Source organism: Coptis chinensis, chromosome 2 (assembly GCF_015680905.1).
Source record: "Coptis chinensis isolate HL-2020 chromosome 2, ASM1568090v1, whole genome shotgun sequence".
Taxonomy (NCBI): domain Eukaryota; kingdom Viridiplantae; phylum Streptophyta; class Magnoliopsida; order Ranunculales; family Ranunculaceae; genus Coptis; species Coptis chinensis.
Window position 1 is genome coordinate 58,731,401 of NC_141457.1, and position 25,381 is coordinate 58,756,781.

General features: G+C 35.5%; 1 long non-coding RNA gene across 2 annotated transcripts; it reads left to right on the top strand.

Moving 5' to 3' along the window:
• The first annotated feature begins 15,081 nt into the window (after positions 1-15,081).
• LOC147516849 (uncharacterized) lies at positions 15,082-18,417 on the top strand. Of its 2 annotated transcripts, XR_015213752.1 has the most exons (5): positions 15,082-15,206; positions 15,317-15,451; positions 16,717-16,898; positions 17,967-18,035; positions 18,116-18,417. It is a non-coding gene; the product is annotated as an uncharacterized LOC147516849 (long non-coding RNA). The 2 variants fall into 2 exon arrangements; XR_015213751.1 differs by having other exon boundaries at positions 17,967-18,417.
• The last annotated feature ends 6,964 nt before the right edge of the window (positions 18,418-25,381 follow it).

Consider the following 25,381-nt stretch of genomic DNA (forward strand, 5'->3'; position numbering starts at 1 on the left):
TTTATCTTATTTGCTAAGAGACTAGCAAAAGGCTAGTTGGGAGTTATGATAAGTGCTCAAAAAGTGTTATTTAACCCTCGATTATGCCTCTTTTTTAGCTATCTTAGTGGACTAATAGTGTTTGTAAGTTATGTTTTAAGATTCTACAGGTGAAAAAGAGAGTTTTGTAGAATATTAGAGAAAAAGGGGTAAAACGAAGCAATTCAGAGCATTAAGGATCACATGGGAAGCCCGTGGACAACCATGGAGAAGGCCAAGGAATTGGAGCTATTAAAGATGTGACTTGGACCTATTTTAAAGCCTATTTGGAAGCCCAAGACCAAAGGATTCGTTACTTGGACCAAAGCCTGCAAAAGAGGATAGAAGGATAGAGCAGAATATACAAAATCGGCTAATGCGTCTGAGACGCATGAATAGTGCGTCCAGACGCATGGATCGACACTGTAGCCAATTTCTTCTCAATTTTGGAGACGAAGTTGGACTCTAAAAGAAGTCTATTTGTATTAGGAAACAAATGACGGTTTGGAATGCTTCTAGAGCTCATTGTAACCTCTATAAATAGAGGACCTAAGTGCCTCATGTAATTGGCCAATTCACTTATACTCTTGTCTCCAGAACTTGAGGCAGAGAGAGATTAATAATAAAAGATCGGTTTTAACTAGCTGAGTCTTAATAAATTAGTCTTTCTAGTCTTATGTTCTTCGACACTTTTTCTCCTCGTTCTTCGTGTTCTTCCTTCTTTATGGAAGGCTAATCTTCTCCTTCAAGGGAGGAGATGAAGCCAGTGCTTAAGGTTTAATGATTCTTCTGGTTCATGGTGTTCTTTAATCAGGTTAGTTCTTTATGTTTTTAGTTATTAGTTCCATTGCCCACACCGGGGGATGGAAGTATAGAATAGGGTTTATATTTTGCAATATTAATATCATGCTAGTGTCCTTTACTTTTCTTCTAGTAGTATAGTTCTTTAGAGTTAGGGAAGTATTCTTTGTGTTGCCTAAGAAGGGGTAGCTCAGGGAGTGGCTGCCTAGGGGAAGTATTCTTTGTGTTTGCCTTAAGTGGTGATTCATTGAATGACCGCCCTATTAGGAAGTACTCTTTGATGTTGCTCTCGGTAATACATTGAATGGCTGCCCGAGCTTACATAAAAGGAAAGAAGATATTAATAGCATAAACATAGGAACAACCTTAAGTAGAGTTAATTGTTAACGATGTTTTATCCAAGAGGGCATCGGCACTCGCTCGATTGCCTAATTATAGTTTACTTCTAAGAACAACCATGAAGCAGAAGGTCATAGATTAAAAGTATTGGTGGATTCTAATCTCTTGAATTCCCTCTCTTATAAATTCTCAATAGTTTAGTTAATTTAGTTTAGTTTAGCATTAGAATCTAAAATCTCTACAATCATAGTTTTTAATCCCTTAAACCCTCTTTCCAGTCCTGTCCTTCATATAAACATATACTTAAAAGTGGAACGATACTCTACTCGTCCTTTACTTATTAAGGGATAATTAGGTTTTGATACGCTTCTGTTTTGTTCAACGACTATACACCATCTACATACACAAAGAAGAGGCAAGGTCATATGTAGGCTTCGAAATGATCTGGTTGTGAAGGTGTAGTGGCCACAGGTGGTGTGACTGGAACTATCTCACGTTGATTATTAATGGGTAAGTTGCGATAGTTATTATTAACCAGAATGATACCTCTATTAGCATTATAATTATTATTATATTTATTATAATTACTTTGTCCTTGTCTTTGTCTCAGTGGAGCTTGGTTGTAATTAGTCGCTGGCCTAACATTTTGATTATTAAACCCTGGAGGTGTAACTTGATGATTATTTCTCCAATTGAAGTTGGGATGTTGTTTCCAAGGTGCGTTAGGTTCGCTATTAATGGAGCAAACATTGTCCGTTTGAGCAGATGGTTGTTCATAGACTAGAGGACAATAGGAGTCGGGATGCTCAAGGTTGTAACAGAAATTACATGGAAGAGTGTTGACGTTCATGACCGGAGTAGGCGGTTGTTGGACAGAAATGGTTTCTACCTTTTTAGTGAGAGATTTGATTAAAGTTTTCAGCTCAGGATCAGATTTAACCTCAAACATACTGGCAGCCTTAACTGTGGAAGAAGAATTACTGGACCGGGGGATGTCATTACCCCACTAGTTATTTTGACGTTTAGATTGATCTTCTAAAAACCTATAAGCCTCAAAGGCACCTTTACTAAGGAAACTACCCCCAGTCATTATGTCAAGAACCTCTTTATGGTGATGTAAAAGCCCTTTGAAAAAGGCACGAACAAGCGTGTCTTTCGTAAGGTTATGATGTGGACACTCGATGAGAAGATTAGTGAAACGATTCCAGGTCTCTGAAAAGGATTCATGAGGATTCTGGCGGAAGAAATGAATTTTTTGAAGCATTTCATCTGTCTTCAGCGGTGAGTAAAACTGTTCCATGAATAATTGAACAAGTTTGGCCCATGAGTCTACAAAATTAGGCGCTTGGGCAGTTAACCAAGATGCCGCCTTATCGGCGAGGGTGAAAGGAAACACCCTCAATTTAATTTGCTCCAAACCAACGGTAGGATGATGAAATGTGGTAAGAACTTGTTCTATCCTACGCATATGCTGATAAGGCTTCTCATGGTCTAACCCATGAAAAACTGGTAACAAATTAAATATATTCGGGGGGATTCGAAAATCCCCCACTGGGTCTATAAGAACGATGCAAAACTTAGGGATATCGTTAAGGGCCTTGTAAAAATCAGAGAGAGGAGTCTCTGTTTAAATTCGACCATTAGTGCGGTGTAATGTGTGGTATTTTTAGATATATTAATGCGTTGACGTTTGCGATAAATAACAGAAGATGGTTTACTAGTATTGGACCTTAATCTCATACAAGGCTAAGGCCAATAAGAAACAAACCACTAATAATAGTCAAACAACCCTGATATGCTAGAAAAAATCCTCTAACAAGAGAGGCGAGGAGTGGAAGGAGTACCTGAATGCCTCCTTGCTATGTGTTTGAATAACGTCTTGTATACTCAATCACAGTGTATTCAAAAAATTGGAAACAATGAATAACTTGAACGAAGTGAGTTGGAAACTAACCTGTGAAAACCGGGCTAATTCAAAAGTGGGCGCGGGCGCGCTTGGAACTAGGTGTAGAAGGGCGCGGGTGCGCTCTTGCCTGAACCAATGTCCAGTGTTTTTAGGGCGTGCGCGCTCCCGAGATAGCTTACTATGGGCACGGGCGCGCTTCGTGTAGAATTCTGAAAAAAATATTTCTGAACTAAACAAACACAGTTAGAACCAAACAAGGGTGGTGGGTTTAATAGGGTTTTGGTAGGGACGAAAATACTAAAGGAAATGAATTTAAATAGAATTAAGATGGCAGTGACGCCATTTGATAAAACGTAAAACACTAGTTTTACCTACTCTTAACTATTTATGCTATGAATAAGTAAAACTAAATGCTTATGGTTTGCTATGTATCAAAGTTATCTACTCTCGTTTATCGTGAAATATATAGAGTAGAGAATTCATTCCACTCCTAGCTTGTTAAACGTAAGTTTCCGCTAGTTTAATCTATTCTGCCAAATGAATTAAAATTATACTAATATGGCGATTGAACTTAAATAAGATGTTTAACTTATACTATAATAATTGAATATTAAAATGTGAATATGGAGAAGGGATTAGGGGGATTTGAATCCACTTGATGTACTCCTAATATGCTAGTGTAGATTATTGCAATCTGTACGCACAAAAATGTGTACCTAGGTCTATGCAATTGATTTTAGAGTCGCCACTAACTTTATCAAGGAAAAGTTGAGTAAAACCTATGTGAAGGGCTAGCCCTCAAAACTAGATGATTATTGGGTTCAGGAGTCAAGGTACGATGTGGGAAGGTGTTAGGCACTCACAATCGCCTGGTAAAACCAGCCTTACTTCTATTGAGGTGCAAAGTTTTAAGATAGGCAAACGAAGAAAGCTTGAAAAATAATCTACCAAGTTGGATGATCTTCACTAAATTATTTAAAAGCAATGACTATATGCTATAGTAAAACTAAAAAAAAAAAAATAATCCTAATATGCAATACTAATTAAAATAAAAGAGAAAATAAAGATGTCACCTTGTTTGGAATGTTGCCTCATACTTGATTGTAGATTGATTGATTGATTGTTGATGAATGATGATGATAAACTTGATTTGGAATTGACAACTGTGATTTTTGGATTGAAATAGGTGATTTGAGAAAAAAACAACTTTTGGTGAAAAGAAGCTTTCACTCAAGATCGAAAAGAGCGGAAAAGAAGGCTAAAGACGAAGAACACGAAGAACTTCATTAGAAAAACCTCAAAGTTGAAATTTTACCTTCAACTCCAGATTAAACTAAAGAAATTTTACTCTAGAATGATGAACTAGAAAAGAAAAAAGAAGAACACTCAAGAAAAGAAAACTACTAGGCTATTAGCTCTGAATAACTAGAGGTCCAGATTATTAACTCCGAATTCCTAGCTCTAGCTTGCTCTAGATTATTTTTTGTGGGTGAATGAGACCCATATTTATAGCTTTTGGGCGTGGATTCAAATATGGTAATGAGTTTGATCCAATGGCTGAGTATTGATGAAGAAAAATCCAATGGCTTGATCTCTTTCTGGTTGCACCTCCTAAATCTGGCCCTTGATTCAAGAGGTGGGATAAGGGGTACGATCTTGGCCCTTGATCTTTGGATATTTCAGATGGATTAGGGCAAAAAATCAAACCCTACACGTCCTCAATGAGCCCATAATCCAGGGTTTCCAAACTTGGCTCCAAAATGGCATATTCTCTAGAATATTCTTGATTTTATGGATCAAATCAAATCAAACAAATAAGGAAGGTTCTCTAGGTTTTTGGAGGCTTGAAAATGGGCTAGAAAACCTAATGAAAAGGTCCAACTCGAGATGGATCCACAGCCCATGAGAATATGTCCAAATCCAACAAAAAAGGCCCATTTTGACCATATTTTCAATGCTGCAAATTCCTTTTGACCGGGTCAAAATTAGGAAAACTCTTCTTCACTAAAATTGTTAATTAATCTATTAGGAAGGTCCATGAACTCTTGAAAATACCCTTGGGTCGAAATCTTACTCCAAAAAATATTACCAGACCTGAGCAGTAGCGCCTGGCCAAATTTCAAAGCGGGATATGGCAAGATTAGGGTTTCTGAAATCCAAAAGGAAACTAGGCAAGCTTGTACTCATCTCGAAAGATTTTTCAAGGGGAATTTAAATATGAAATAATCTCATCCAAAGAAAGAGTGGAAAAAACAAGATTTGGGCTCCAAAGGGTTACAGGGGCATTTTTTTCATCTCAAAACTCAGAAAGCAACGAAACTTCAGCCATAGCTAGAACATGATGAGGAGAGTCTAAAGACGCTAAAAGAAGATGAAAAGAAAGAAGATTGATGTAGAAATGAAGACTTTAGAAAGCAAATCACCTTATATGATCAAATTTAATTCAAGGCAAAATCGTGAATGAATTATGCCTGGGGTGCAAAAATGGGGTGTCTACACAATCCTAATAAAATAAGATTAAGTATTTGATCTCTAATTACTCATGGCAATCTCTGCCAACTAATAATTAGCATGTGAGGAAGTCCAACCCATTCTCATGACGAATCAACTAACCTACTAGAGTAAAACTCTTACAAGGCAATTATCCTAACTAACACATCAAGCTTCATCAAATCCCTCTAATGGAGGTTTAGCTAGAAGTCATTAGACTATCATTAATATATAAATAAGAAGAAGATATCGTGAAGAACAAACTTAGATTTTATTAATCTAATTGAGTAATGAAAAACAATAAGTAACTTAAGTTTAAACTAATAACTAAGTCTAAGTTCTAACTATCTATATCTAATTAATTATATTGATCTAAATATAAGTATATTGAGAGTTATGCCTTAATCCTCTTTATATAAGATAAGGCTAGGTTTATAATTTTGTGCATGGGCTTTGGAGCCATGTTTTGGGCCCTTAAATCAAGCCCAAAACCTAATTACATATGTCCAAAAAGGGTTTCTCTACTGGAAATTATTTCAACAGCCTTTTTATCTACTTCTACTCTTTTGATTGGGTCAAGGCTTAGACCATTAGAAAGCTCTTTCTGAGCCGGTCGTTTTGATATATAATAGGCCCAATTCTAAGGTCTGAGTCCAAAGATATGGCCTGCGGAAGTTCTGTTGACTTTTCTGCTCTATTTCTGACCGCGTTGACTTTGACTTTTCAGCTTTGACTGAGCTTTAAAAAGGCTTTTTTTTCCTTGAATCTTGGCCTTTAATCATAGAACTTCTTAGCAACCAACCTTTTCTCCTTTATCTCGCAAAAGTGACATGTTTCTTCACATATTTGACTCCAATGCCTGAAATACATAAACGCACGTAAACAATACTAACTCATATTTATTATACACATAATTGGTCTACATGTAATGATATTAAGGGGTTAAAACTACAGTTTTAGGCTCTTATCATATTCTAAGAATTTATAAGCCTCTAAGGCTCCTTTACTAAGAAAACTACCCCCATTCATGATATCTAGAACCTCTTTATGATGATGTGAAAGCCCCTTGAAGAAGGCACGAACAAGCATGTCTTTCGCAAGATTATGATGCGGGCATTCAATGAAAAGATTAGTGAAACGATTCCAGGCCTTTGAAAACGATTCATGAGGATTCTGGTGGAAGAAATAAATCTTTTGAAGCATTTCATTTGTCTTCAGTGGTGGGTAAAACTGTTCCATGAACAATTGAACAAGTTTAGCCTATGAGTCCATGGAGTTTGGTGTTTGGGCAGTTAACCAAGACGCCGCCTTGTCAGCTAGGGTGAATGGAAACACCCTAAGTTTAACTTGATCCGGACTTACGTTAGGATGATAGAATGTAGTGAGGACTTGTTCTATCCTACGCATGTGTTGATAAGATTTCTCGTGGTCTAAACTATGGAAAACTGGTAACAAGTTAAATATATTTAGGGGAATTCGAAAATCCCCTACTGGGTCTACAAGAATGATGCACGACTTAGGTCCATTGATCAGGGCATTGTAAAAATCAGAGGGAGGAGTTTCTGGTTCTTTAGCCATTGTTGCAGATGTGGTGTGTGATATTCTAGATAGGCTTGTGTGTTGACGTTTACGATAGATACCATTAGATGGTTTTCTCTTACCAGACCTTAATCTCATGCAAGACTAAGTCCAATATGAAAGAAACACGAACAACAATCAAACAAAAGCTTGATATACTAGAATTAAACTCCTATGATAGAAGAAATGAGGAGTGAAAGGAGGAGAACCTGAATGCCACTTTGCTACGCTGATGAATAACGTCTTTAATACGAATCTCAGTGTTATGTAGAAGCTTGGAACACTAAACCCGTAATTATTTCCAATGAAAATATGCATTGTAACTAACCTGTATAAATTGGGCTTTCTTTAGAGGGGTGCGGGCGCGCTCAATTATAAAGTAACAAGGGCGCGTGCGCAATGTAAAAGAAAACTGAAGAAAAGCATAACTTATGTTACTAGAGGTCAGGGCGCAGGCGCACTCCAATCTAGGTATAATAGGGCACGTGCGTGCTCTAAAATTTTTGAAATTTTATAGTAGTTTGCTAAGACGTCCAGTAAGTAGCCTGTAAAATTTCAGAACAATCGGTGTTATGAAAGTCCTTCTACTGCCCTGCAAAGTTTGTGAAATAGTTTTCGGACACAATACAAACAACTGAATGGTTAGCCAATCAAAATAGAGCCAAAAATTGCCAAACGTTTACTAGAGACTCTTAACAGATCATACGTGTTCCTGTAAAAATTTTAGAGCAATTGGAGTTCTACAAACCCTTCTTATTGGCTGTTGTTCCAGAAATTAAGTGTTGCAAAACTGCAGAAACACACTAGAAACAATCTACTAGTTAGGTAGTCAAACCAAATAAAAAACTCTTCAAAGTTTTAATTCAAACTCCTGACTTATGATATATACTCCTGTAAAAAGTTTAGAATTTTTGGAACTGCCTAAGTAACCCTACTCGTTTGTTTTTCTAAAAACATACGGTTTGAAAGCTGAAATATAGCAGCGTAAAGATGGTATTAGTTCACTAGGTAAAATAACTAGGAAAATCAGAAAAATTTCTAGTAAATCAACAACATCTTAAAAATTATGCCTAAAATATTTCAGAATTTTTAGAAATTTAAAAATACATTTACTGCAGTATTCTTCACTGTGAGTCAACAGTCTTAAGGGAGCGCGGGTGGCTCTGTGCAAGGCAAAAGGGAGGGCGGGCGCGCTCTTAGTTTAAAACAATGAATATCAAGTTTGAATAGTAACAAAAATATGAGAAACAAGAATGAAAAATTAGAAGGGTGGGTGGGTAGAGAGTGGGGGATTACCCCTTGGATTCAACCAATTAAATTCTTGTTTTGAGTGAGTTTAAGATGGCAGCGGAGCCATTTGATAAACCGTAAAAACACACAACTAGATTTCTCTAACTTATTTTTATGTTATCAATTATTTATTTCCTACTCTCACATATATATTCATGCAATATATAGAGTACAGAATCGTTCCACTCTTAACTCTCTAGACTTAAACGAATTCAACTACTCAAACACAAGGAAACAATGGTGAGAGCAATATTTATGGATGTGAATTTATACTACGAAACTAAATATATGAATTTAACTTATACTAATTTAATTAAATCAATTGAATATGACTTGAATAAAATATGGAGATGAATAGGGAGATTGAAATCCACTTTAATAATATGCTCTTTGCTTTTGCGGAGGATTGCCTAAGCAGAAGCATAAGTAGACTAGTTCTGGAGAAAAAGATACAACATATGGTGATAAACTCCAAGTACTGTAGTCCCTCACATTTGATGTTTGCGGATGATATTTTTCTTTTCTGCAATGCAAACATGAGATGTATTAAGCAAGTTGTGAAGGTTCTTAACAAGTATCAAGACACCTCAGGACAACTCATAAATAAGGAGAAATGCAAGATTTTTCTAAGCCCAATGCAAAGCAGAAAGAAGGATTTGATTCAGGAAACAATGGGAATCAAAGAGGGGAGCTTACCGGAGAAATATCTTGGAGTACCATTGATCATGGGTAGAGTAACAAAGGCGGCACTGGCACCGCTAGTGGACAAGATTAGGAAACGAGTGACAGGATGGGCAGGGAAAATGCTATCATTTCAAGGAAGGGTTGTTTTAGCGAGACATGTTCTAAACAGTATTCCAGTCCACAATATGGTGATCTAGAGATGGCCACAATCAGTGATCAAAGAATGTGAGAGAATCATCAGGAATTTCATATGGAGTGGTAACCCGGCTGAGAGAAAATCTTTTACGGTGTCTTGGGAAAAAACTTGCAAACCTTTAGAGGAAGGTGGACTAGGCATTTGGAGACTAAAAGATATCAACCTCTCCATGCTCATGAAACAAGCGTGGGGACTGCTTACAGAGGAGAATGACTGGTCGAAGTTTATGAGAGGAAAATACACAAATCGATCTGGCAACTAGACCAATTACAAGACATCGACAGTTTGGGGGGGTATCAGATGGGCTCTTAAGGAAATGACCGAACTTCATGGATGGATAGTGGGTAATGGGGCTTCTATTAATATCTGGCGAGAAAACTGGTTACAGCAAAAAGCCATTTGTGATTTCTTCCCAGCTGAAAGTAAAGATATCAAGAAATTCCAAGGAAGATTACAGGAGTTCATTCAGGGTCGGTATTGGGAATTCTCAGGTACCTTCTCACAAGTGCTTCAGGCAATCGGTATTAACCCCCTCTCTCTCCAACAACCTAATGACTCTAAGGCAGATGAGAGAGTATAGCTTTCTGATGGCAAGGGTTTATTTTCGGTAGCAGCAGCACATGAGGACATCAGGAAGAAAGCAGTGAAACATAAGGGCTGCAAGTTCATATGGAGCGCCATGATACTTCCTAAAACGCAAGGCATTGCATGGAAGCTAGTAATAGGGACATCGAGAACATATGATCAGTTACAAAAGAGGAAGACGCAGCTTGCTTCGCGATGCTGTATATGTAAGCAGGAAGAAGAAACTCTCGATCACATTTTGTACCACTGTCCTCTGGCAAAAAGAGTTTGGAATCATGCGCGACAAATTTTCAGTATTCGATCAAGTATCGAATCTTTCAATGATATTATGCAACAAAGCAAGCACCATAGCGCATTGATCTTGGATATGTGGAAAGCTTGCTCGCTGACTTGCATGGTCAGTCTGTGGAAAAATCGGAACAAGGTGATATATGAACAGAAGAAATCCAGTTTTTCAAATATCTGCTTCATAGCCAGGAGAGCCATCATCAGAGCCTACCATTGTTCATCAGGTACTATGAATAACTGCATGAAGGACATGAAAGCTCTGCACACCTTCCAGCTTCCACATAAGGCCAGAAGAGCTCCTCAAATTATCGAATGCTACTGGCTTCCCCCAACACTTGGGATCCTAAAAGTGAATGTAGACGGAAGCTCCAGGGGAAATCCAGGTATGGCAAGCTGGGGAATAGTACTAAGGGACTACAAAGGAGAATTCTTGGGGGCAGCAGCAGGGGGTTTAGGTATTGCTACTAACTATATGGCAGAAACTGTTGCGGTTATTGAAGGGATTCAGAGAGCTTAGGAATTGGAATGGAAATATATATGGGTTGAATCGGATTCTTCCTCAGTGGTTAAAGCCTTTCAAGAGGACACAGTGCATTGGAAAGTTAGAACCAAATGAAGCCAGCTGAAGGAGAAAGCCAAATGGATAAATGTAACGACAACATGGCGAGAAACTAACTTAGGAGCGGACAGTTGTTCGAGACATGGAGCAGCACTACAAAGGGGGGAAAGTAAATGGTGGGACACAAGGCCTCTTTTCATGAGAAACCTGGAGAACCATTTCACTACCTATTTTCGATTCTCTTATTGATTTTGAGCTGTAATAGGTGGGTGCACATATGATGTTACTCACACTAGACAACTTTTCTCTATTTATTCTTTTCCTTTGTATCTTTTCAAATTATTCTTTTAATCAATTACCTTTTAGCAAAAAAAAATAATATGCTAACATAGTTGTTGCAAACCTTAATCCCTACGTTTTCATATAAGGTTCAAACATAAATGTTAGGCCTTTTATGATCCCTAATCACTTTATACTATTTATAGTCATAAACTAATTAGTATGAGAGAAAGCTTATTCCCATTCTCATGGCAAACTCACTATTATCTAGTTTAGATTAAACTCTTCTTATCTCTAAGTCAAGAAAAACCTAAACTTGAAGTTCTAACCAACAATTCTATACTAATAAATCAAGTACTCATCAAAGTTTCATTGAAACCCTTTCTAATAGAGGTTTAGCTTTGATTCATAGGACTATCATGAATAAAAGAATGAGAAAAAGACATAATAGAAAGAGAAGCAATAGAATTGAATAATAATAATAACTTAAAGGTATTTTAATGGAGGTTTTATAGAGGCTACAATTATAAACCCTAATTACTTAAACTATATTAAACTAAAGAAAGGGGAGAGAGAGAGCTAAATTATTCTAACTAATGGGAGGAGAGAGAATAGAGTTTTTCCTTCATCCTCATTATATAGGAGAAAGTTAGGTTTACAATTTCGTGCATGGGTTTTGGAGCTGTATTTTGGGTCACTAAATCAAGCCCAAAACCTAATTACTTAAGTCCAAAAAAGGTTTCTCTGTGGGAATTTACTTCAACACCATTTACGTCCACTTTTACTACTCTGATTTGGTCAAGGCTTAAACCATTAGAAAGCTCTTTCCGAGCCAGTCGTTTTGACATATAATAGGCCTAATTTCAAGGTTTGAGTCCAAAGATATTGCCTGCGAAAGTTCTGTTGACTTTTATTCTATTTTTTTACTCACGTTGACTTTGACTTTTCAACTTTGACTAGACTTTAAAAAGGCTTTTTCTTCTTGAAACTTGGGCTTTAATCATATAATTTCTATAGCAAGCAATTTGACTCCTTTCTCTTACAAAAGTGACATATTTCTTCACATAATTAATTCCAAGACCTAGAATACACAAAAACACGTAACATTAATAACTCTTAATTATTATAAACATAATTAGCCTAAATATAATACTATTAAAGGGTTGAAATTTCAGTTTTGGGCTCTTATCAAGTAGTATAAATCAGTGAAATTTGTTGTAATAGATAGAGATAAAAAAAAAAGAAGAAGAAGAAAAATGAAAAAAATAAAAAAAATGAGTTTTTGTTAGTTATGTAGATTAACATGAGTTGAGTACTTGGTTGAAGTTGTAAACTTACCAAGAGTTAGAGTTTTCATTACCTTTGAATCAACTTGGTAATCAACACTCTAATTATGATTAACTCTAGTTAATCTATGTAATCTAGCTAAGCTAGTTAATATATTAGTCTTAGTAGTAGTGTTAGTTTACTTTTATGTTTTTGGCCTTTGAAGGCAAAGTTGTTTAATTACTAAAAACCCGAATTGTGGGCTTTTTAAGCAGACATTTTTTGTAATCTAAAATAGGAAACACTTGAACGGTTGGGCCTGATTCTCAGATTATGCGCCAACCAATGTCGCCTTCTCCTCAAATAGTGTGTAAGCACGGCTTAAGAGGTAAATTCTAAACCTCCTTGAAGCCCATGTAAGAGGATACCTTGTGTGCTCAAGCACGCTTACGTGATTGTTTGAATTTTAATTTCCATATTGCAATTTCAATTCAAGCATAAGGTTGAACCCGAGCCACATAACAGCCATTGGGAAGTCATTCCCCAATGTAGATAAATCGGATGTTACTTGATTCTTAAAGTACTAGACCAAACAAATAAATTAAAATCAATCAACTAAAGCCTAAAGTAGTCACGCTCCTCCAGAAAAGGAAAAAAATATAGCCACGAGGATTTAGAGTAATCAGTTACCAGATTCCGGTGGACCAACTACCTTTCTCACTCCCCTCCCCCAGATTCATCGTGAGTGAGATTTTTGGTAGAACACCACTTGGTGAAATGATTGCATACTCTTCTGAGCCGTGTAGTAGATATATTCCATTCTCGCGCCTAATTGTTCTTTTGCACAGGGCATAGTAAATTATAGACCCAGCAAAGATTTTCAAAACTCTAAACTTGCAAAAACTAATTTCGATTGCTTGAGCATACACTGCATAGTCTACGTATGTTAGGATAGTTTTGCGATCTTGCTAAAAGTGCATGATACTGTGTTCAGGCACTACAAGGTTTAACGAGAATAAAACTTACTCACGTAGGAGAGCATGTCGACCTAAGCAATCTCAAATTTCTCGTCATCCACCTACTAAGATGGCCGACGAAGTAGTGCAAGCTGAAGAGCCACTCTCCAACTTCTACACACCGTTGCAAGATGGACCTCCATCTTGTATACAGTCACCGTTCGTGAGCGATTTTTGCATTCCACCAAATGTGTTCAATCTTCTACCTATATTCTACTGGTTTGAACACGAGTTATCGTACGAACATCTATGATGGATACATGAAGTATACAACACTTTTCACCATCAGGGCATTACCGACGATCAATTAAGTGAACCTACGAGTGTTTCCATTTACTGTAGCTGGTAAGATTCACGCATGACTTCTTTCTCAGAAGCCTGATTCCTTTGATACATGGGAAAATGTTGTGTTCTCCTTCATGAAGAAGTATTTTCCACCGAAAAAAACAGAAGAGATAAGAAGCAAGATACAGTTTTTCAGATAGAGTTCGAGTGAGTCATTTTTTGAAGCATGGGATAAATTCTCTTACCTATTTCATTCATGTCCTCACCATAAACTAGAAAAATCCACTCTTGTCCAATATTTTTTCAAAGGTCTTCTCCAAGAACACAAAGTAACCATCGACATCATGAGTAATGATAATTTTTTGGATAAAGGTGCAACTGAAGCTTTAATCTTTCTTGAAAACCAAGCTGAAAAGAGTACCCATTGGGGCGATATAAACAATTCCAGAATAGCCCAACCTATCTACAACAAATATGACATATGACATCGCTAATTTTACATCACTTTCAGCGAAGTGATGTCATAAGAAAACTATGACATCACTTTTCTTAGCATGTGATGTAATAATTATCACATTTTTTTTTAACATCACTTATTTCAGAAGCTGATGTGGTAGAGTTGTACAACATCATTTTAATTAGTGATGTCGAGATAGTGATGTAGTAACACTTTTTTGCGTCACTCGCTGTGTCACTTATAAAGTGATGTAATATCTATGTATTCAACATCACTTTAAAGGTGTTGTCACTCACCGTGTCACTTATAAAGTGATGTAATGTCTATATATTCAACATCACTTTAAAAATAAATTTGCCAAGTTTTCGAAATCACTTATAATGTGACTTCCAGAAGTATTATTATTAATATACTTCTTAATTAAATTAATTAGTTAGAAAAAAACTATCTAAAAAATTAGGTTAAATATAAATAAAACAGGGTGGACGCTGGTTTGCTAGACTAGCCGCCCTTAAATGAAAAATAGAAAATAAAAAACTACCACCAATACCCAAAAGGCTTAAACCCCATAAGCAAGGTCCGGCCCATAAATTTATAAGACCTAATACATACGAAGAAGAAAATTAAGAATGGAACACGCCCTCACTTCTAAATTTTGGGGATTTTAGAGATGATCTTCAGTATTTTATTTTCCAAAACCCTACAATCTTTCATTAAACTGATATCGGAGATAGATTTCCGCGTGCAAATGAGTTTGATATTAATCGATTACAACATTGAAAGGTTTCACTACACCATTTGGGTGATTTTGCAATAGTTGGGATTTTTTTATTAGTAACACTTATTCATCCGTTAGCAAGTTACTCACATTTATAATCTGTTAGAAATAATATCAACCGTTGGTGAAATACTTGAATTATTCTCTAACATTTCTTTAGATATTTAGTGAAGTTTCTCGATATGTTAGAAATTGATAAATGTAAAAAGAGGAAAAGAAAAAATAGATCGGAAAAAAAGGAAAACTTAAGTGGGAGTTTTTCACATCTCGCACTCATCGAAAAGTAGAAAACCCTAAAGTTGAAAACAAAAAAAACATGACACCAAAAAGCCCTAGCCGTCTTTAACCTCAACACACCGACAGCAGCCGCCACGTACCTCTCCCACCCACGGTATGCTACTTCTTTCTTTCTTATCTCATCTATGTTTCTTCTCACTTTCTTGAACCTAGGGTTTCACCCGTGTTTATGTTCGATTTGTTTTTTGTTTCCATTTTGTTTAGGGTTCATTTTTGGGCTTTTCAGATTTACTTGCAAATCCACAACATATTCACAAGTGATGTTCGAGAACGAGTCATTGGTTTCTTGTTGGCAGCTCATCTGAAGATGAAATTTTGATGTCAGGAATAGCTATGAAGGTACTTTGTCCCTCACTTTCTTTTTGAAATTTGAAAATTCCAGAACAATTGTGTGTTAATTTCTGAAATTTGGTGCAAATTAGGGCTAAAAGTGGTATCAATGAGTGCCCTAATTCAACATACTAATCGATTTTTCAAGTTGGTTTTAAAAAATGTTGCTTTGTCATTTTGCCTTTTCGGTTTGATGTAGATTTTACCAACAACTCTGCTTCGTAGATTGCTATTGGTGCTTATTTGCTAGAGCTAAGAACAGAGATATTTAAATTTGTGGGAAATTACAGGCCTTTTTAGTAAATGACTACTGAGCTTGAAAACCATATCACAGAGCATTTATTTAAAATATGCATATTGAAAATGCTTAGAATAACTTATGGGAATTTATATGGATTTAATCCAACAAGAAGCAGAAGCAAGACATTATTAGAACAATGGAGTTTTATTATTTCTGGAGCACTTGCTATCCAAGTATATAGAAGACCATAAGACTCTCTGGCTTCTTTCTAACATTTTAGTAGAAACTCCCTTTACCAAATATATCCTATCTCTAGTCCCTACACTTTCTAGATATTTATTACATCAAGTAATCTACATATCTCCAGATTTATTGTCTAGAAAAATCTACAACAACTCTAACCTTCTAGTAAAGTGCATCAAATTTTAGCACTCCTCCTTGATGTACTTTCCTGATTCTTCGAGTATGTGGTGTAATAGGTGAAACTTATCTCGCGGTAGAGCTTTTGTAAAGATGTCTGCCACTTGCTCCTTAGTACTGCATTAGTTGAGTTTGATTTTTCCATTTTGCTTCATCTTCCTTGAGTTAGTCATACTTTAGTTGTTGTTCAATTTCATTTAATTAGTAGTTCTTTGCCTTTGTGGGTTTTGAATTGTGTTTTTTTAGGTTACCTTACCTATTTTTTTACAACTTTTTGGGTTTGTTCCCCAAATCTCACTTTGTTAACATGTTCTTGTGGCTCGATTAGCCTTTGAATTTGTCAGTTCAAAGGTGAAAATGAGTCAACACATGCTCTTATAAAATTTCAGTTATGTTCATTCGTTATATTAATATTTTTCTATGATAAATTCTATTTTTTTTATTACGAGCTTCTCTTATTTATGAGCTTCTAATTCTTATTTGTATTGTAATTTGACATGTAGTTTTATTTTTTATTTTTATGTTGTGTTGGTGGAATATTTGGACGTAAGCTAGAAAAGATGAAATGAATGATGCTCTGACTCCTGCTTTGAAGGCATTCTTTTTGTATCAGGTTGTTTATGTTTGGCAAGTCATTTGGTAGATGTGATCTTACATTGTTCTTATCAGCTCATTGTTTTTGCAACGGTAACACATGTTCATACATTAAGGGTATGTGATTGTGTGAATGTCATACGAGTAATGGAGCAAAATCTTCACGGATGTGCAGCATGATCTGCTACTGGCCATGTGCAAGTTGACTTTTAAACTAACACTAGTTATTTAACCAATTTTTTAAAGTTGGAAATATCTGAAGTGATGCCTTAGAATTATGTCCATTTAGATTGCTTGCTTTAAATGAATTAAGTTGTGATTCTTTTGTAAGTAACTATGCCAATTAACATGAACTTCTCAGTTCATCTTTTTGGCTAGATTTAGATTAGTTTGAGCCTTGTTCACTAGCATATAGGACAAGGAATTGTTGATAAATAATTTCTTGGATGTTAGCAAATTTATTGGTGCTAGTTTGTATGCACTTAGTGGGTCTAGCTTTGTTGCTAAATACTTGTTTGTGTGACTGAATTATTGTTCAAGTCAAGTTCCCCAAGTTCTCCACATGAGATGCGTTAGTGCAGTATTTATGTTACTATATGTACATGTGTAACTTGGTTTTAACTTGGGAGGGAGTTTGCCACATGTTTCCATGGAGGCGGCACCTCCACTAGTAGGAAGAGGCAGAGAGTTTGCTACGTGTGCGTACTGCATCCCTGAAGAAAAGTGTGACATGTAATTGAGTTACATGTACTGTTTCTATTACTAAGGAAAATACTAAAATAGGTCTTACTACACCAAAGTCATGAAAGAATGTTAAGGAAAATACTAAAACAGGTCTTACTACACCAAAGGTTATTTTTATAATTTTTGTGGTAATTTTTATTATCCTCATAAGTATGTGATAAAAGTTGTATAAGATGGACATCTTCTTGTTGGTAACACTTTTTGGTTTCATAATCTAATATAAACCAAAGTGTGGATGTAAAGGGGCTTATAGTTATATCAATACGTAATATTTAAATTGTCAGGGGGAATTAACCTATTTCTTTTAACCTTTCGCTTTCCAAAATCAAGATTCTGTTGGAACCTTCCTATTAGCAGTAGATCTTGGTCAATCATTATTTTTTCCTTAATTTGCAGAACAATATTTTACTACCTGTAGAAATTTGACCGAGAAATCCAGAATACATGGTTTTTGTTAGTTTATTCAAGTACTGCTTTGAATGATTTAACAACTCCGTGTTTGCTCCTTATAATGAGTATCCGCAGTTGCTTGGCTTACTCTTGAAATTGTTGAACGGTGAGTTGGCCTGGTCAACTCAAAGAGAAGTGCTAAAGGTATGTTTTTGTGAGATTATCGTATTTAGTGTTTAGTTCTGTTACTTTTAGAGTCTTAAATATCATGGCAGTGTCTCCAGGTCTTAGGCATCATGGGTGCTTTGGATCCCCATGTACAGAAGCGCAATCAACTAAGCTTGTCAAGATCACATGGCGAAGGTGCATGTGCAGGTAGTGATAGTGGTCAGCACATTCAGTCAATGGATGAGCTACCTATGGACCTTCGGCCATCTTTTGCAATGTCAGAGGATTACTATTCTACGGTAAAAGCTGAAATTTGGATTTTGTAATAGTTATACTATCTATCTTTTGTTATTAGTTCTTAATTGTGATTTACAATAACTAGGTTGCTATTAGTTCTCTTATGTGAATCCATCGAAATCCCTCACTTTCAAGTTACCACCAAAAGGCTCTTCTGTTCATCTTCAAGGTACGATGCATATGTGCAACAATATGGTATGTTCTTTAAATTAGCATATTTGTCAAATTCATCATATCTAACTTCACTTGTGCTTTCTGAGATTAGTCGATGGGCCTTGCATGTGTTCCATTTTTACCGAAGGTGAGTTTATGGAATTCACAAGTTTACACGTTTCCATTTTTACCAACAATCTGAGAATCATGTTTTTTTTTCTCTTTAAATTGTATTACTGTTTAATTATTTGGAATGCAACATAATGACCTTCCATATTTAGAAATGTTTTTTTTTCTGGGCAAACACAATTTTTAGATTACTCAGCTAGTGATGCAAGAAAATGGACGACAACGTTTTTATTTTAACTCAACCTCTAACTAGCTTTTGGCAACGGGCATGCCCTGATTTTGAACACAAGTAACTGTCTTCTGTAGAACTTCCTTTGTCATTCAGGTACTATATGATGCAGATGTTCCGTATGTTTATTTTCTTTTTATAAAATTTGCATTGATTTTCTAGTACAATGTTTCATACTGTAGAATGATTTGTTAGGCTGTGATAGGTTCTTGGATTAAATTGATTGCATCAAGCCAGGCTATGATAGGTTCTTGGTTGGGTGATTGTGGTTTTCTTTGGCTCATTTCGGTACTGCAGATTAGATTTTGTTGGTATATGTTGCCTCGTTACAATTTTTTGTATATAATGTAATATTTGTAATTGAAGATGATATTTGTGTAATGAATGTGATTTTAAAATACATTTTATTTTTATTTGATGATAAATGACTAGGAAAATGGTATTATATTGGGATGATATTGGCAATTTTGTTTTATTTTTATTATTTTATTATTATTTTCTTTTTATTTTGATAAATGGGACATCACTTATAAAGTGATTTATAGAGTTATTTCACATCACTTTACAAGTAATTTGGAATCTGAATGAAACGTCACTTTCTAAGTGATGTTAATCGGTCTTATTGATTTCACTTAAAAAGTGATGTTAAACGTTATAACATTACTTGTGGACATCGATTAAAAAGTGATGCAAAGTTATAATATCACTTGTGGACATCAATAAAAAAGTGATGTGAAGTAACATCACTTGTGGACATTGTTTAAAAAGTGATGTGGAAAACCCTGACTTTTCATGTCGCCACTAGTTACATCACTTGCAAAAGTGATGTCGTATATTTTTGACATCACTTATGAAGTGATTTTAAATGTCTTTTCTGTTGTAGTGCCAATACATCTAAGGCTAGCGGTATTTTTGAGGTGAAATCCAATCTAGAAATCAAAACTTTAATCGAAAGCCTCACAAGAAAGATAGATGCCCTCACAACCAAACAAAAAGACCAAATTCCCCATCCTGTCATGAACATAAATACCTCACCATGCAATTTTTGTTTAAGTTTAAATCATATAGATACCACATGTCCCTTAATCACAAACCTATCATCACTTCAACCAGAAGAAGTATGTGTTTTCAATATACCAAATGCACTATGGAAACAACATCCAAACTTCGCATGGACTAATAATGAACAAATCCAACCACCTCCAGGTTTCAATAAACCACCAAATACATTTAGACAAGGACAATGTACCTATAATAATCAGAACAGAGCATTGGTTCCATCCCATTTTAACCAGAACTACCAAAATCCACATGTTAACAACCAAAGAGATCTTGTTCCAGTTACACCATCAACTAGTGTCCAAACAGATAAACCCACGGAGATAATGCTATCTGTCATGCAATAACAAACTCAAATCCTAGCATCCATGTAACAATAATTGAACTTGTTAGCCCAAGACAAAACCCAAAAAGGTGTGTTCCCGGAACACAAGCTATCACAAACCCTAAATCAACAAACACAGCCTTTGAAACAACAACTGATGTGAACGAAGCTGGAGCGCTAAAAATTCTTTCATGATCATTCTATCTACGAGGATTAAATTCTTTTTTCCATGATGTATGCCTTCCCCATTCCATTCCACCTTTTGCTTTAAAGGGAATACATCAATAAGGTAACCAGACACTCAATTTGGAGTGTGTGGTTGTAAGTGTTGGAGCCTTAGTCTATGTATATCTCGCATATTCTTTGTAAAACATTTTTTACTCGTCGTTTGAGTAAGTGTGACCCTATAGAGAGAGTATACAAAATTTCTTTTCTTTATTTTACATTTTTTTTCAAAATAATTTTCTTTCCTTGTTTTCTGTCTTACATAAGATCTTTCCTTCAATTTTCACTATTGACGCTTGAGTAGTCTTTCCTCTATAAAAAAGAGATGTGAAACAAAGTACAGGTGAGATGGTGATTGAGTGGAGGTGTCTTACGGTTACTTTTCATGGTTGTTTTGCATGCTTCACCATATATAGGCATGCCAAACCATGGGATGGTTGGCAATTAGAGCCCTTTTAATTCACGTGGGCGATTTCTAGTTGTTTCGAGTTTCGTCTTACAATCTAGTTTAAATGGCTTTAACTAGGGCTAACTATAGAATAGGAGAGGAGAGACTAGATTATCTAGAAATAGAGCTAGTCCTCTTCACTAGATTTGCCTACTTGCAAAACAAGAGGTGGAAGATCTAGGGAGGCCAAACCATGGGATGGTTTGCAATTTGAGTCACCTAAATTCAAAAATCTTTTCCTTCTATTGGGTGGATCACTCTCCTGATCATAGTAATTTTTCATAGTAGTTTTCTCTTTTTCTGTTATTGTTTTAAGTAATTTAGCAACAAAAACCCAAAAAGAAAAACCCTTCTCCCACTATTTCAGAACAGTTGTTTTCTTTGTTCTATTAATGCTAGATTCTCAATACATCAATAGTCATGTGATTTTCCAAAAAACAAAATGGGTAATGGATTCTACATAGACTAACCTTTAGAACCACGCAATTTAGGGGCAATTTGAGATCAGTTTTGCTTACTAAGGGTCCTATATCACCGTGCTATTCGCACGGGTCAGGACATTCTATGTCTTGCGTAATAAATAAATCTCCTAACTCGTGTAGCTGAAGATCTATCTGTCTAGATTGGGTTTGTCCCATAATTGACACGAAAGTTGCTTGAGATTACTTGTTATGGTTTATTTTAAAAAAAATAGTGTTTAGAATCACAACTTTTGAGTACGAGTATATTAAAACACCTCTCTATAGTTTTCAAAACTAGAAGATATAAAAATGAAAATTATACGCCCCGGAGTAACCAAAATGATCCCGGATTCACGTATAATTTTATCTTCTTGTCAAAACCTCTATATGGTTAGAGATATCTTTTGCTTGAAAAAAAAAAGATGAGGCGTCTCTAAACGAGAATTAAACAAATATAGTAACCCAAAGTGATGCTATTCTATGTTTAATTCTACCTTTTGCCTCCACCTCTTTATTTGTCTTGAGAATCTGATGTTAAAAGACTCAAACTTGTACAAATTTTTAAAAAAAACTTCCCCCCTTCTCAAAATCTTTCCCTTTCTCAATCCCTCTCTTTCTAAAAACCTTCAAAAATTAAAAAAAAATGTCTTCTGTTACGAACAAAAACCCTCCACCTAGCAAGACTAGATGGATCAGTTTCAATGATCATGTGCAAGCACTTCCTAGGGAACGACAACTGAAGATATGGACACATATACCAAAAACCATTCCTGGTTTGGGTAAGAGTTCATACACACGTAAGAGACGAGCTATGAGAGAAGGTTGGTGCTCGAACTGTCAAACACCAACTTGTCCCGGTCTTTAACCTCATAGTGAAAATTCAATTTTCAAGGTTTTCATGTGCCAGCCGCAAGCACAGTTGAAGAGATTAATCTAACCATCTGGTTGGGATTGACTTAAGTTTTCAAAAGCTTCAAAGTCTTGGGAATCTGACTTAAAACGACCCACCTTTTAAAATTTCAGTCCAAACTTATTCAAAACCCAAAAAAATGAATTAAAAATTTTCATTCTTTTGTTTGTATATATTTCCCTAAAGATCTTTTTTGTTATTTTCTTTATTTTTTTTCATCCACTGCACTGTTAGATGTGAGTGTACCCTATACCTTTGCGTAGGATTTTCGATGTTGATCGTTTTGGTACCTCACAGGTTAGGATCGGACCAGTAACGAAGCACAGATCGGCTTTTGAAGTAGGTACTAAGGACATGATCGGAATTACTTGATTTCATTTGGGCTTGGGCCAAAATTTCAAAATAACTTAAAAAGGCATGTGCCCTCATCTCGTATATATAACTCGCATCCACCCGACCTAATCATTGTCCTCAAATCTCCCAAACCCTAGCCGCACCAAGTTAGCTCGGGCTCGCCCCCTACCAGAGCGTGAGCACCCCTCTACTAGTGCTGGTGAAAAAGCACGCAACACGTTATTATTTATGTAGTTGTTTGTGTTACGTATCTTTTGCAAATCTTACTTAGCCTAATATATATTGATTAGTATAGTGGCTAGCAAGGTATCAATCCTACTCTAAATAACTAAGTGATGATAATAGAAATTCCTAATCTAAATTACTTTATTGGATGCAAGTAAAAGATGTGGCTAAGTAATAATTAATATATAGTTGATTTGATTTGAGATTTAAGCTATGCATAAAATAAACTAAATTAAATATATAAATATGAATCAAGAGAGAATATCTTGGGAGAGATGAATCCACCAAAATCATAGAATTAGTCTAATAGATCTACTTATCATGCTTAATATAAATCACCAATAGAAACTCACCGTACCTACAAACCTTATGCTCATAACCATGATGATAATATGTGGCTTTCAACGTGCTTTCTATCTTTCCATCAAATACTTCTTCAATCTCCAATGATATCTTCTATCTAACCAAATTGTGCTTTAAGTGGCATTCAATATACAACTCTAGGTGCCATGGAAAATCCACATGTGGCATTAACCATACAACTAATTGAGGTGCCATAAAGAATCCAATCATCACACTAGAACACTAAAAACTAGAAGAAAAGAATCTAGGGTTTGTGGTATTTGGCTCTACACAATCTTGAATTACCCTAAGACCTCCTAACCTCCACATGAGCGTTAGATCAATGGACGAATAAGAAGAAACTCAATGAGGGATTTAAACTAAAACATGATAGAAGAAGAACTAAACTAAAACATACGAAAAAGGCTTCATCTCCCCTCCCAAGAGAAGGGAGATTAGCCCCTCATACTATGCTATGAACACAATATGAAAAGGAATAATCTTTATAGCTATTAATGGTGAAAAGGTCTGAAATTTCTTCTCTCTTAATTCTAGATCTAAGATGCAAACACTAAATTTCCTAGATGATGTAAACTGAGATTTTTGTGCCTTATATATTGGCTTACATGCTCGTCTGGATAGAGATCCGAATCCTATGTTTATTTGGTGTCAAACTCTCTGTAATCTTTCTAGAAGCAATCCTGGAAAAGTTAGATTCGGTTGGACCAAAGTTGGACGTGGCCCACTTTGCCCTTATGGCTATTTCCCAAGTGCGACTTAACGACACGGCCGACTTCGGTTTCTAATTCTTGTGAAAGTCGACTTCTTTTCCATGTTGATCTCATCTTCCTATGAAGTCGAAATTAAGGCTTTGAGATCAGATTGAAGACTCTTCTAACTTAATTATTATCCTCTTTTAGAGTCCCATTAGGCTTGGCACTTATGGAGACAAATATGACATTTTTGCCCTAGGCCTTTAGTTTGTAATTCCCAATGACTCCTTTTTTACTTGTTTGACTTTTTTTCCCTCCATATTTCACATTTAGGTTCTTTGACCTGCAAAAACTCAAATTGCATCATATTAGAATATTTAAATATAAAATGGAGACTAACATACACATAATTGGGGTTATAAACCATTACTTTTGAGCACTTATCACAACCCCCAACTAGCATTTTGCTAGTCTCTTAGCAAATATATGTTATACTAGAGAAGTGTTCAAAGCTAACAATACTAATTAAATAATAAACTAACTCACTTTCACAGGCATCGCGGTTGCATTTACCATATGCAACAAAGCCTTAAACCTTTAAGTTACCCTTAAAGGACGAGTTATAGCCTCGTGAGGGTTTTCAGTTGATATACCCACAAAATCAATTTTACATATGAACTATGGTGAAATCTAGATAAAACAACTTTTTCAGTTAAAATGTCTAAATCAAAAAGTTATTTCTTATCATACCCATGATCATAAAGATAGAAAAGACTGACTAATCATCCTAACTAGAGCTTATTCATTTTTAACCATTTTGATTCCTTTCTCTTTTCCAAGTAACGAAATTTCTACCTTACCTTTGGATTAGTATTTTGACTTCAAATCTCACCATTTCATACACTCACAAGAAAGTCTCTCTCAAATAAGTTTTCTATTTTACCTCCATATGTAGGGAAATGAGTAAAAAAATAGAACATCCCACATATTTAGTCAGAAAGACGGAAATTTTCAAATATATAAATAAAGTCTCATGGAAAGAATGTCAATCACATTTGAAGTGTCGGGTCCTTCACTTTAGCATCCTCTCACCTATTCTACACTTCATATCATACTTTAGTGATAAGTCTGGGTATTAAAACCGGGCTTAGGATAGGTTAACAAGAAAAGGGTAAAAAGGATTCAAAAATTTCTGAGAATATACTAAAGACTTTGTGCTTTTGACCTTCTTGGAAATTTTCTTCACTTGTAGACTGCAACACTTGAACTTTATCACTACTTTTGCTCAATTATATATATATATATATATATATATATATATATATATATATATATATATATATATATTTATTTCTTTTTTTTTCTTTTTCTTTTTCTTTTTCTTTTTCTTTTTCTTTGAGCAAAAGGAATGATTTTCTTCATTTGATTTTGGTAAAATTTCCTTCAAAATCTTCTTCGTTCTAGCTTTCTCTTTAGTTCTTTAGAAATCCTCAGAAATATGGGTAAAGCTAA